This window comes from Sceloporus occidentalis, unplaced genomic scaffold (assembly GCF_023333645.1).
Source record: "Sceloporus occidentalis isolate IW3139 unplaced genomic scaffold, rSceOcc1.0.p SCAF_4, whole genome shotgun sequence".
NCBI classification, from domain to species: domain Eukaryota; kingdom Metazoa; phylum Chordata; class Lepidosauria; order Squamata; family Phrynosomatidae; genus Sceloporus; species Sceloporus occidentalis.
The window spans coordinates 83,875,433-83,888,664 of record NW_028316984.1 but is presented as its reverse complement, the minus strand read 5'-3'; positions in this window follow the sequence as shown (position 1 = coordinate 83,888,664).

The following is a 13,232-nucleotide window of genomic DNA, read 5'->3' as shown; positions in this document are numbered from 1 at the left end:
ACAGCCCCACATGAAGGTAAGGGGTGATAACCTTGTCAAAGCGGAAACCTTTACCTTTCCTTTTTTAGATGGACTGCCCCCTTTTGGGGCATTAATTTTTCTCCAAGACGCAACCCTTTGGCCTTACATGTAACAAGGCTCAATACCTCTGAGGTTGGGAGGCTTCATGCTGCTGCGGCCACCCACCCAATGCCCTTTTTACATTGCACTGCTTGGGTTGGGCTCAGACAGTAGCACAATGTGAAAAGAGCCTCGGACAGGGGCCATGCCCAGTACACTTGAAGGCCCTGCATCTCTCTGCTGAAAGAAGAGAAACACCATCACCTCTCTGCAGGGGATCTCTGAAGGATCACACATGATGACAGGGATTTATTTAACTTTTATCCAGGGCACTTTCTTTAGAAAGTCTGCTATGGAACATATTGGGCTCCTGCTGTCACGCAAAAATCAGGTCAACTATGTCAGTCTTCTTTCAGAAGTAATGTACTGGTTTAAGTTTCTAGGAGATTATTCAAGAATTGCACCTACACGGGGGTTGGGGTTGGGAATAAAGGGTCATAAGATAACTTGTCTCTGCCAGTGAATAGCTATTAGTTCTACCTCTACAATAGCATACAAGGACATCCTGCTGAGGCTGCATTGGTATAGCAAAAATGACTTATGAAATCCTCATTATTAAGATTGCTTGAACATAACCAGAACACCCAGTTTCACCATAAGGTGCCCTGAATCAATACTCAGGTGGGAACACACTTGGCTCTAGTACAAATAGTACATTATCTCACCTGCTCAGGTACCATGCAAAAGGGGTTCAAAAAGCTGGATTCCATCTTATCACTTCTCAAGAGATTTTTTTGCATTTAAGTTCTTTTAAATTCCAACTTGAGACAGAGGGAGAATATTCTGCATCAAAAATGAGACTGCAAGAAATAAGGTACAGTTTTTTTTGGGCGGGGGTTACAACTGTAATAATAGGTCTAGTGGGTCTGTGTTTTACTGGGTATAGCTAACTGCTGTATCACTTGTCCCCCACATACTTCTTTTTGTTACTTTTTTTGTAACAAAAAGTATGCTCTACTGATTGGGAGATTCTGGGAGTTGTAGTTAAAAAGGTATCTTTACCAAGCTGGTAAATACAGGTGCTCTAGGAAAATGGAAGAGAGAAAGAGGGTTGTTCTCTGACAGGCAAATATCAGCGCCAGGGATAGGAACCAGGTTTTCCAATTCCACGTCTGCACTGTTCCCTCGATGCTCTGGAATTCAGTATAAACGCTAAAAAAAAGTTCATTAGGTGCCCCCAGCAGGAAATTTGAGTGAAACTATTCTAATAATGTTAATGGCCATAGGTTCAGTTGTAGGCTCTCTTGGAATACAGGGCATAAGACTCTCTCTGCCCAGAAAAACTCAAAAGTAAATAACAAGGGACAGGAGGTCAGAGAGGTGCAGATATGGGAGGAGGATTTCCCAAAGGAGCACCTGTGGTCTGCTGAAGTTGGGAGTTTTTCATGCTGCTGCCCTGATTAAAAACTTGATGTTCTGTCACAGAAGACTTTGGCATCTGATTCCTGTAAACATCAGGTGGAGAAATTGTAACCATAGTAGAACTCTCTTTTCTAGAACTCTTTTGTTAGCTAAAACATTCACCTAAGAAGACATCAAAAATAGAACTAGCAAACACTATATCAGCTGAAATACATGCAGATGAATTAATTAACAAAATAAAGTTCCCCTCTAAATTTGTCTGATTCCTTGACGGAGCAGGACCAAGAGAGAGGACAGAGAGACTGATAGTTTAGTTACAAAGGTTTGGGACACTGGTGCAATACCATGCCCTCAATTTTCACCAGCAGGTCATTCACCCCCTACGGAACACTGGGTCCAGATGTGAAGCAAACGGAATTGGGGAAATGACAACAAGCTTCTGTAGCAAAGGCGGGGAGAAACAGCTCTTGTTTGGAGTCTGATGTTAAGAGAATTAGACAAAAAGTTACTACATGCAATGGCTTTTATAATCCTATTCCTCCTCTCATACATGGCTCAGGGGTGGGTGGCAATTTGCATTTAGCAGCTCTTCTGTCCTCCATATAAAAGATCTTCTGTTTGATTGCAAAAGTCCAATTTTCTGTTACAGTACATGTGCAAAAATCCAGTGGTTAGCAGATAGAAATAACTGCAAAGATCTAATCAAAATCACATATCTACACCTTTTTAAAACAATACAGCTCACTGAACTGCTGTGATTATTGGATTGATTAAACACATTAAATTATACTTGGTTATAGCATCTCTTCTGGAAAACACAGAACGACCCTGGAGAATCCACCCCCCCCCCCAGTACTCTAATCAATTTAACCACTCCAAAAATATTCACAAATAGATGATAAGCTGCACAAGGCAAAAAACAATCCATAAATTCCTGAAAGTCAGATACAGAAATCATTGGCAAGGGAAAACCACACACAGGTTTCACATAAATGCCATCCAAATTACAAAACAAGGATATGTGTAAGTAACAAAAAGACAATCCCAGGAGAGAATATGGAAATAATTCATGAAGTTGATGGCAGCTGTTTCTTAATTTACACCAAGCACATTCTCTAATGATTTGAGAAAAGTAGTTTTAATTGGAGGGGTAGGTGGCAGAACCTTCCAAAGCCTCATAGGTTTGACCATTTTGCTGCAACGACAAGACACAATTAAATAAATTAATGCTACAATAACTCACAGTATCTAATACAGGCAGAAACCCACCTATCACCACTGCAACAACAAAACACATCCTGTCAACTCTGCACCTAAATTAACAATTTTCTCTTTAGTTCACATCAAGTCTCCTAAAATCCTTCCCAAGATGAGTTATCCCACAATAACATCACAGCTGCTGTTACTTCATGGAATTCTTGCTGAGCAATGTAGGGAGAGATGACAGTTCAGCAATACTATTTACCTAATTTTTTAAAACAGTACAGTACTGTTTCAGGTATATCATTTCTAGAAAAACTACATATTGAAGAAAATGTGACTAGAAATACATTAAAATATTTATAAACCACAGAACCCTAAACCTAATTAGATGTGAAGCTCACTCATTTGAGAGATGCTCCCATGCTCAAAAGTTCACATGGAAGATCAGTTGCATAGACTGGAGGCAGACTTCATTTTGAAAATATTCATACATTGCTGAGATCAGAGGTAGAGTGCCTGAACTGTGTGCATTTATGCAAGTACCAAGATCTTAGCAAGACAGCATATCTTCTATTTCTTGGCAAGATACTAGCATTCTTCTCACACATTCAGATGGTGGCTGGTTGAAAGAGACCATTAAATAAAGTAGATATGCTTCTGGTTAAGAGGTCCACACCAAGAAATTTTATGTTGACCAGACTGAGTATAATGAGGATGGTTAGCATTGCTAAGGAAAAAGTGGGTGGACTGTAATCCTTGCAAATACATATAGGCCCCACATCCTCCACCAGGAAACAAGTACAGAGGCTGGACAATGGTAGATGGGTTAGGTCAGTGGTCAATCTGCTGCTGCCTTTGGAGTGGAGGTTAGAAGAGCCTTTGAAGTGGCTGGTCCTCCATGCCCACTCATCCTCTCCTAGCGGCAGACCTGCTAATTAGTAAAATTTCAGTTTCAAACTTTCAGGTTCAACATTATTATAGTGTTAAGTCAAACTGACACCAATTAGTTGTAGGACTGAGGAAACTAAGAGTGTTGAAGTACAAGATAATTAGACTGCTACTAACATTTCCAACCTTACTGTTATATTTCTAGACTTCCCAAAGATGCCATTTCATTTTTCTAGTATAGAGATCCCCTTCACCACAGAGGGAAATGGACTTGTGGATATGTGCTGGAAGAAAGGGCTTGCTCTTGTATACCTGATTACTCCATTTGACCCTTTGTCTATCAGTCAAGTCAGTCAGTGTCTCTTTCTCTTACTCACAGATAAATACAAACGCAGTTCCAGAATTTGATTTTCAACTTGAAAGAACAATAAAAGCTCAGGCTTTAGGAGATCCTTCAAACCTATATTGATAAGTTTGTGCTCATCAAAGCAACTTGTCTTTGAAGTGCTGACTGCATATTGAGCACAATGACTAATGGAGAACAAAGAGCTTTCAAGTAGATTGAATAAAAATGTCTCTCCACTGTTAAGCAACTTTCAGTTTCTCAGCCTACAAATGGTTGACCTTGCCATAATAATAATGAAAGGTCAAATATTTCTATATAGACTGTAACTGTTGAAATTATAATTCCAGAGAGAAGTGGACAACTCTAAAAAGAAACAGTAGCTGAAAGAAAAAAGAAACAAACAGATTTGCCACTGGTTTTCTGGGGAAAACTGTTCTGGAACAAAGGCAAGGGGGGGGGGGGGAAGAAGAAACAGAAAGCCACAACTGAACCATCCCCCCCCCCCTGTTTAGTAACCATTTTTCTTTACTCATCTTGCTTGCACTGCTTACTTAGAAATATGTATCACTGTGCCTTACATATGTGCACTTATTGAAATATATCGTTCAGATAAATCAAGCTCTTTGTAAAAGTCACACACTCCTGGTTCACTCCAGCAAATCCTTAGCAAACTGTCTATTCTCTATGGACCAATTCTCACTTTCTACCCCCCAGATGTACTTCTTGTATAAACTTACTAACTCTACAGGAAACAGGTCCTTTTATTAGATATTAACTGAATGCACTAGACACAGTTCTGCAGGTAGGATCTAGTTCAAAGGCACTCTAATCACAAGACCTTTAGGCCTTTCTTGGTAACACTTTTTAGCCATGGCATTATGCCTGAAATTTGGTTTAACTGCACTAAAGGAAAAGTTGCCTAAACTAGGGCTCACACAGATAGTTCTTAAGTTTTTCTCACAATCTGAACACACTCTCTATGAACAGGTACTGTGTACACATACAGGGTGTAAGTATTTAGAAATACAGTCCGTCCTTGCCTTACGCGGGGGATCTGTTCCGGATCTCGCCGCGTAAGGCGAATTCCGCCTATGCTCGAGCCCCATTGGAAACAATGGGGCTCGTGCGCGGCGGCGCAGGAACACGCGGGGCGCAATGGGTGTGCGCGCCCATTCAATTGAATGGGATGCGCCGCCCCTTCCGCCCCGCGGCTTGAGCGCGTATGTTCAAGGCCGCGTATGGCGCGCCTGCGTATGGCGCGGGTGCGCTGTATAGCATAATTCAGATTGACTCCTAACTCCAAACAAGCCATTGGACATACCAATAATTAAGCTGGTATCTTTAATGCAATAACACCACCCCAATGAAGCATAGATTTTGCAGTCTATGCAAACACTAGGCTTGCATTTTCCAAGGGTCAAAATGTAAAGTACACTAGCTAAAGAGAACTGCTAAGCTGGTGAAACCTTCCAAATCCTTGGAGCCCGAAGAACTACAGAACTACTCTTTTAATGGCACTCCAGGGAGTGCCTTCTTCCCAAGAGTACTGAAAACCTGGTGGTTGCTGAATGACTGAACCAGAAATCCTGCAAAGTTTGTAATATTCTCATGTGTTCCCATAAGCTCAATTTCTCCATTTTGCACACTAATCAAGGGCATGGAGCATAGGCGCTTCCTATGACTCACTGGTTTGTTGCTTTAGCAATAACTGACAGCAATACCAGAGAAGAGAAAGCATGGTACTTCTTTTGAGTATTGACATCACCGTCACATTTGTGGGATTGTGTCACACCAAGTATGCCTTACGTTATCCCTTCTCTTCTGTTATCCTGAACAGAAAAGGGGGGAGGGAAGGACATCTGCAAAGATAAGGGAAGATATGGTGAAGGTGGTCATGCAAGATTCACACCTGTCCCTACCTGCTAAAGCCCCCAACGGACTTAACAGCAGCACTTTTGTCTTTCTTGTAGAGTGCAAATAGGGTGCAAAGATACAGACACACTGTTTGCTACAACGTACCTGCAACTTTAAAACCCCTTTCCCTTGGTATCCTATAACAACATTCACAGAAACACTGAAGAAAGGGATTCAAAGGAGCTTTTGGGGGAACAATAAGAGGGGATCTGTAGTCTGGGGATACTATTAAGTGAAATCTGGTCAGGTTGCAGGACTGCTCTCGCTGATTCCCGTTTCGAGGAGAACCTGGGAAAGTTACTTTTTCGATTCCAGCTCCAAGATACACTCCCCCCAGCATGGGGAATTGGGGCAAGCTTTCATCCAAAGTGGTACAATGTCCAACCCCTCCTCATGACTGGGGCCTTTCCTTGGGCCAGGGCAAGGGACCCCAAACTGAGAGATGCAGGTGGCCCTGGGAAAGGCGTTTGGGACACTCTCTTCTCCATTCCATAATACTGTCAAAAGCAGGAGGAGTGGGACACACACAAGCACAGCAGTGCAACATGGTAGGTTGTCCCACTCCTCACACACACCCACTTCTAGGGAACTCTCTCCAGCCATAGTAGTCTGAGCTTGGACTATGACTCTGGAGACCAGGGTTCGAATCCCCACTGGCCCATGGGAAGCCACACTCTCTCAGCCTCAGTGAGTGAGTGAGTGACGGGGCAAGGCACACTCTCTCAGCCTCAGGCAAAGGCAACCCTCCCTGCCCTGACCAAACCTGGCCAAGGGAGCCCAGGAGAGGGTCTCCCTGAGTGGGGAAGGGCTTGGGGCGTCTCCAGGGGGAAAGGCACGGGAGCCCCCGCCCTCCACTTCTGGGTCTCAAGCGACCCCCCCCGCCCTCCAGGGCAGCCCCGAGAGTGGGAAGGGGGCGCTCCTGCTGAGCCCCACGGCAGGGCCAGGCCCCTTTTACCCTTCCGGCAGTCCTTTGGGCCTTCTCCGCGTCTCCCCCGGAGGCTAAGGCTCTGCGTGGCTCACCCCCTCCCCGCCCTTTGTTGCCCCGGAGGATGGAATTGGCGGGCAACGGAGCCCCTTCCCTCGCTCCCTCCCTCCGCGTCCCCTTCCCTCCATCTTGAATACTTGAGATTCCTGAATGGAGCGTGAGAGAGGCTCCTCCCCCTCGGCGCCCATTGGCTGCCTCTTAACCCTCCGCCTTCCCATTGGCCCGCCATCTCTCTCAAGCAGTCCCCGCCCCCCGCCGCCATTTTTGTTTTGCGACCCTCGGGCCTCCATTGTTGCTGGCTCTGTACTGTAGGAGCGAATGTGCTTCCTCACCACTTTAAGTGCTGTGCCTCAGGAGGCGCCCATTGGGGGCTGCGGCTGGACTTCAGCTCCCAGAAGCCTCAGCCACGTTGGCCAAAAGCCTGGGATTCTGGGAGCTGAAGTCCAGAATCCCTTAAAGAGCACAGTTTGGGGACCACTGCTATAGTCGCTATATACACTAGAGTGGCCCCAAACTGTGCCCTTTAAGAGCTTTTGGACTACAGCTCCCAGAAGCCTCAGCCATGTTGGCCAATAGTCTGGGATTCTGGGAGCTGAAGTCCAAAATCCTCTAAAGGGCACATTTTGGGGACCACTGCCCTAAGAGGTGTGGGTGTGAGAAGACACCACTTCTCCTCAGACACCTACCTTTGGGCAGAAACAGTCTGTGGCATTCATCTGTTTCCCTCCAAAATGCTTTAAAAGATGGTGGGAGTGGGGCCAGGCTCAGTGGCAGGAGAAGGGAGAGACCCCAGAATGTTTTTAAAATTAATATTTCAAATTTCAAAATTTAACTCTTTTATTTTTAAAAAAAGATTGAATTTTTAAATTCTTTTACAATTTTCTTTAATATCATTACATTTTAACCAAATCTTCACTATGTAAACTTAAATATGTTTAGGCTGTGCGTATGATACTGTAATTTGAAGGTTTAATTTTTAATTTTGCTAGTTGTTTATGTCACAACTACTAGTATTACATTCAGTGGTACTACAGTGGGTCCTTGTTATCCGCTGGGGTTTGGTTCCAAGATCCCCCATGGATGCTCAGGTCCCTTTGGATATAATGGCATAGCAGAATGGTGACCCTTATATAAAATAGAAAATCAAGGTTTGCTATTTGGAATTTATACTTTTTTTGAATATTTTCAAGCTGTGGATGCTTGAATCCGTGAATAAATAATCCGTGGATCAGGAGGGCCAGCTGTATATGGGAATTATGATTTATGAGTAACAGTACAGAAAGCATTGCTACTGATTCTGTGTGGTGAGAAATGGGAGGAGGTCAAGAGGGGTGACCCCATGAGTTACTGCACCAGACATCACTGCTGTAGCTCCAGCCCATGAAAGTTTGAGCTTTGTTATTATTATTATTAACCATTATTTATATAGCGCTGTAAATTTAGGTTTTTTTTTTTTGTTTTGTTTTTTTAAGTATTTCAAGGCCTTTAGACTTCTCTGCCAAAGACTGTTTGGGCCACCTCACCAAACTACAAACCCAAGGGTTCTGTAGGATGGAGCCATTAAAAGGGGTGTCAAACGGTATTGTTTCCACAATGTAGATGCCAATGAGATGTAATGGTTTGAAACCAGTACTGGTTTGGCAATTGCCAAAATAGTCCTCCTCTTGCGCTCCAGTTTGGCCCCCTTAAAACAAAACAAAAATAAGTTCTGGCACTGATTTCTGTAAGTGGATTACCTCACTACATTTTTATAGTGATGCTATTCCACTTTAACTGCTTTGGCTGCCTCCTGTTGCATTCTGGGGTTTGTAGTTCAGTGAGGCTTAAGAACTTTCTGGCTCACTGACCTACAAACCCCTGAGGTCACCCTGGCCTCAGGAGACGGCCATGCCAAACTCCCTCTGAAGAAACTTGCCAAGAAAACCCCATGATAGGTTCTCCTTAGGGTTGTCATAAGTTATTAATGACTTGAAAGCACACAATGACAATGATGACAATTATGTGCCCTTAGCCTACTGAAGGGTGTCTCTATGAAGAAAGACACATGCAAACAGATTCATGCGAGGGGTGCCATCCATGGATCATTACTAGCGTGATACAAGCAGACGCCTCCCTCTGCCTCAGCACCCCTCAAATAAAGAGTAACTTTAGATTCAACTAGTTTCCCCTCTCCCTCCTCCTTAGAGAATCTAATAGTTATATTACAGCCTCCCCTCATCTGCTTTCTATCTGGAGACAGAGAAACAGGCATCAGCCATTGAATTGACACCTGATACCTAATTTTCAGGAAAGGATGGGGGAGTTCCTCCATTTGCCAGATGAGAGGCCATATTACATCCACCTGACACATCACATATTTAAGTATTCCCCTAACACATTTCCAGTTTCCAGAAAAGCAGTCTTTTGCCTTAGAAAAGCACCACTTTAAAAAGAATTTATAATCTCAAGCCTCTCTTGTTTCCAACCTTCCTTCAGCCTATCTGTCTCCCCATCGCTCTCCATTTCCCTTTTCTCCAAGCACTAAGTTGTCTTAAATTTGTATGTGCACATGGAGGTGTAAAGCAGCAATGGATAATTTCTGATGTTGTCAGACTACAGCAGCCATTAGTCACAGTCATCATGATCAAGAAGCAGTGTTATTATTAATATTTATATCCCTTTTGTTGTTGTTAACTGCCTGAGTTGACTTCTTTGATCCATGGCGATCCTATATATTTTCCAAGTCCTCCTATGCTCAACCGCCTTGTTCAGCCTCTGCAGACTCCTGGCTGTCACTTCTCTTACTGCATCTGTCCACCTTCCTCTTTTCCTCTTTCACTTTACATTATAGTCTTTTCTAGTGAGTCCTTTCTTCTCATGATACACCCAAAATACAACTACCTCAGTTTTGTTATCTTTGCTTTCAGAGAGAGTTTGGGCCTGATCAGCTCTAGGGCCCCATCCATTGGTCTTTTTAGCGGTCCATGGTATTTTCATAATTCATCTCCAGCACCACATCTCAAATGAGTTGATTTTCATTCTATCAGCTTTTCACAACCATATATAGAAATGTGAAATACGATGACATGGACGATCCTAACTTTGGTATTTAATTATATATCTTTACACTTCAGGATTTTGTCTACTTCCTTCATAGCTGCTTTTCCAAGTCCTAGTCTGCTTCTGATTTCTTCACTGCAGTGGCCTCCATTTCAGTGGAGCAATGAATCCATTCTGGGTTTTAGCCCAAACCTTAAAGGAGAAGTGCCATGGTGCTGAATCCTAGGTCCCAACAGCTTCAGCAGCTTTGGTGGTTGAGATTAAAACCCAGAGCAGATTCACCCCACCATTTATGTGGAAGCCACTAGCTGCTGCTATTTTGCATGACAACTGTCAGACTTAGCTGGCTGGAGAGATACTATGAATGTGATGGATCAATCAGCACAGCCAGTAAGATTTCCAAGTTCTGCTAAAATGCAGTGTGTGAATGGAACAAAGGTGCACAGCCAGGGCTGGATTAACCAGTAAGCAAAATAAGCATGTGCTTAGGGCATCAAGGGAAGTGCGGTGCCAGAGAAATTTGCCATTGCCAGATTTGCCATGGGCCATATGGTGCAAAACCAGGTTCACAAATATATATATATATATATATATATATATATATATATATGTAATAAAAGAGGTTAATGATATACATTAATCTTGGGAATACATACAAATTAGAATCTGTTAATTGGTAAACTGCCACATGGTCCACCGAGGCTCATGTAATTGTTCTTGTCTTGGTCATGTCAGCTGTCCTATTCAGTCATCCACTGAGACTGAGTGCAGCGGCCCTCAGTACAGTGTTGCCAGATGGGCATATTCTCCAAATTTGAAGGGTTTTAAACATCATTTATTACGGCACACAGCCAGCACAGCGATAAAATACAATACAATAATGACCACTTATACAGTCATAAAAACTCTAACATGTGTCAACTTGCAGGGTGTTTTAAAAGGTTATAAAAATGTTTCAAAGAATCTCTTTAGCATAGTCTGCATATCAATAACAGAAATTGATAAAAATAATAGAGCAGTATATAAAAAATTACACACAGCAAATTACATGGTGTCTGCAATGACAATATCAGCCATAATTAGACTTCCAGAGTTCACTGAATCTGTTTTAAATAGCCTCTCCGAAGGGTGATAGCAGCTGCAAGGAATTTAGCGACTCTGCTAGTTACATCTTCATTATGGCCTGCTAAAAAATATTTAATATAAAATTTTTTCTCCCTTCCGGGTAAATACTTGACAATAGGAGTTATATAAAATGCACGGGTCTCTATATAGAGGGGGCAACTAAGAAGAACGTGACTAATTGACTCAATCTCCTCAAGGCCACAGGGACAAAACCGACAACGGTAGGGTACCTTATTGTACCTTCCCTCCAGAACTACTGATGGCAGAATATTTAATATTCCCAACATAAAGGCCCTTTTTTGCTTAGGGATGGTCAAATATTAAAAATATCTAGCACATTTTCCAGTTTCCCCAGATTTCCCAATAACAAAATGTAATGGTAATTGACTTCTATGACTTTGCAAGTCAATATCTTTAATTCTCTGCGTGATAGTAATTTTTGCTTTGTTGTAAGCTAGTGAAGATATAAATGATAATGATAGCCCAATAGAGGACAGCTTCATGGCTAAAGATTTCTTCCAGGTAGAAGTAAAAAGGTCTGTTAAGATTAATGTTGCCAAGCCGACCGGTATAAAGAGCAATTTTAACCAAAAATTGAATTTACGGATCCACATGCGTGCCTCAACTGATAATAAACCAGCTTCCAACCGAAGGGAAGCGTATGGCACACAATTTGTTATGCCAAGTATAGACCTTAGGAATTTGGTTTGTACAGTCTCAAAAGGGACAAAATTATTGAAAGAACAGATCTCTGAGCCATATAAAAGTTGGGACAGGATTCTAGCAACAAAAACCTCAAGGGCAGCAGGAACATATTGACCACCCTTATTGAAATAGAAAGAACAAAGTGCTTTGATACTTCTCAGGACATTCATTATTGCAGCCTTTTGGTGAAGATTTGCAGATCCCTTTTCGTGGAAGACTATGCCCAAATATTTATAAAATGTCACTTGTTCAATATGGTTGTTATTTATTGACCATTCATGACGTTTACAGCTTTATGAAAAAACCCTAACTTTGGTCTTACTATAGTTAATTATTAAAGAATCATTTTCACAACAGTCTACAAGGGCTTTCAAGAGTCTGTTAAGGCCTACCCTAGTAAGTGACATGAGAACAATATCATCAGCATAAGCTAACACTGACACAGGTCTGTTTGATAAGGTTGGATGGTGCGATGGTACAGCTGAAAGAGTCATAATTACAGAGTTTATATAAAAATTGAAAAGGGTGGGGGCTAACACACAGTCTTGTCTTACACCGTTAGATGTAGAGATGGATCTCGTTGTATTTCCATGAATATTACATCTAATGGCTAAAGAGGAATTCTCATGTAATCTACGAACAAGGGTTAACAAACATCTGTCAATATTTGTGGCTTCAAATTTGGCCCATAACTTATTCCTGGGAATAGAATCAAATGCAGATTTAAGGTCAACAAAAGCAGTGAACAAGGAACCCCTAGGAGATGATACATATTTCTCAGAGAGGTGTTGAAGAACTAAGGCATGATCAGCAGTGGAGCGATTATTTCTAAATCCAGCCTGCTAATCTCTGATAAATGGATCTGTAATTGGTTGACTGGCCGAACCCAAAGGGTGCTCAACAATGGCTCCTTTTCATCCTGGAGAGAAGTGACCAGTGGGGTCCCACAGGGCTCTGTCCTGGGCCCAGTGCTATTCAACATCTTTATCAATGACCTGGATGACAGAATTGGGAGCATACTTATCAAATTTGCAGATGACACCAAATTAGGGGGAATAGCTAATACCCCAGAGGACAGGATCAAGATTCAAAATGACCTGAATAGACTAGAAAGCTGGGCCAAAGCTAACAAAATGAAATTCAACACAGAGAAATGTAAGGTATTGCACTTAGGGCGGAAAAATAAAATGCACAGATATAGGATGGGTGACACCTGGCTGAATGAAACTACGTGTGAAAGGGATCTAGGAGTCCAAGTAGACCACAAGTTGAACATGAGTCAACAGTGTGATGCGGCAGCTAAAAAGGCCAATGCTATTTTAGGCTGCATCAATAGAAGTATAGTGTCTAGATCAAAAGAAGTAATAGTGCCACTGTATTCTGCTTTGGTCAGGCCCCACCTAGAATATTGTGTCCAGTTCTGGGCGCCACAATTCAGAAAGGACATTGAGAAACTGGAGCGTGTCCAAAGGAGGGCAACAAAAATGGTGAAGGGTCTGGAAACCATGCCCTATGAGGAACGACTTAGGGAGCTGGGGATGGTTA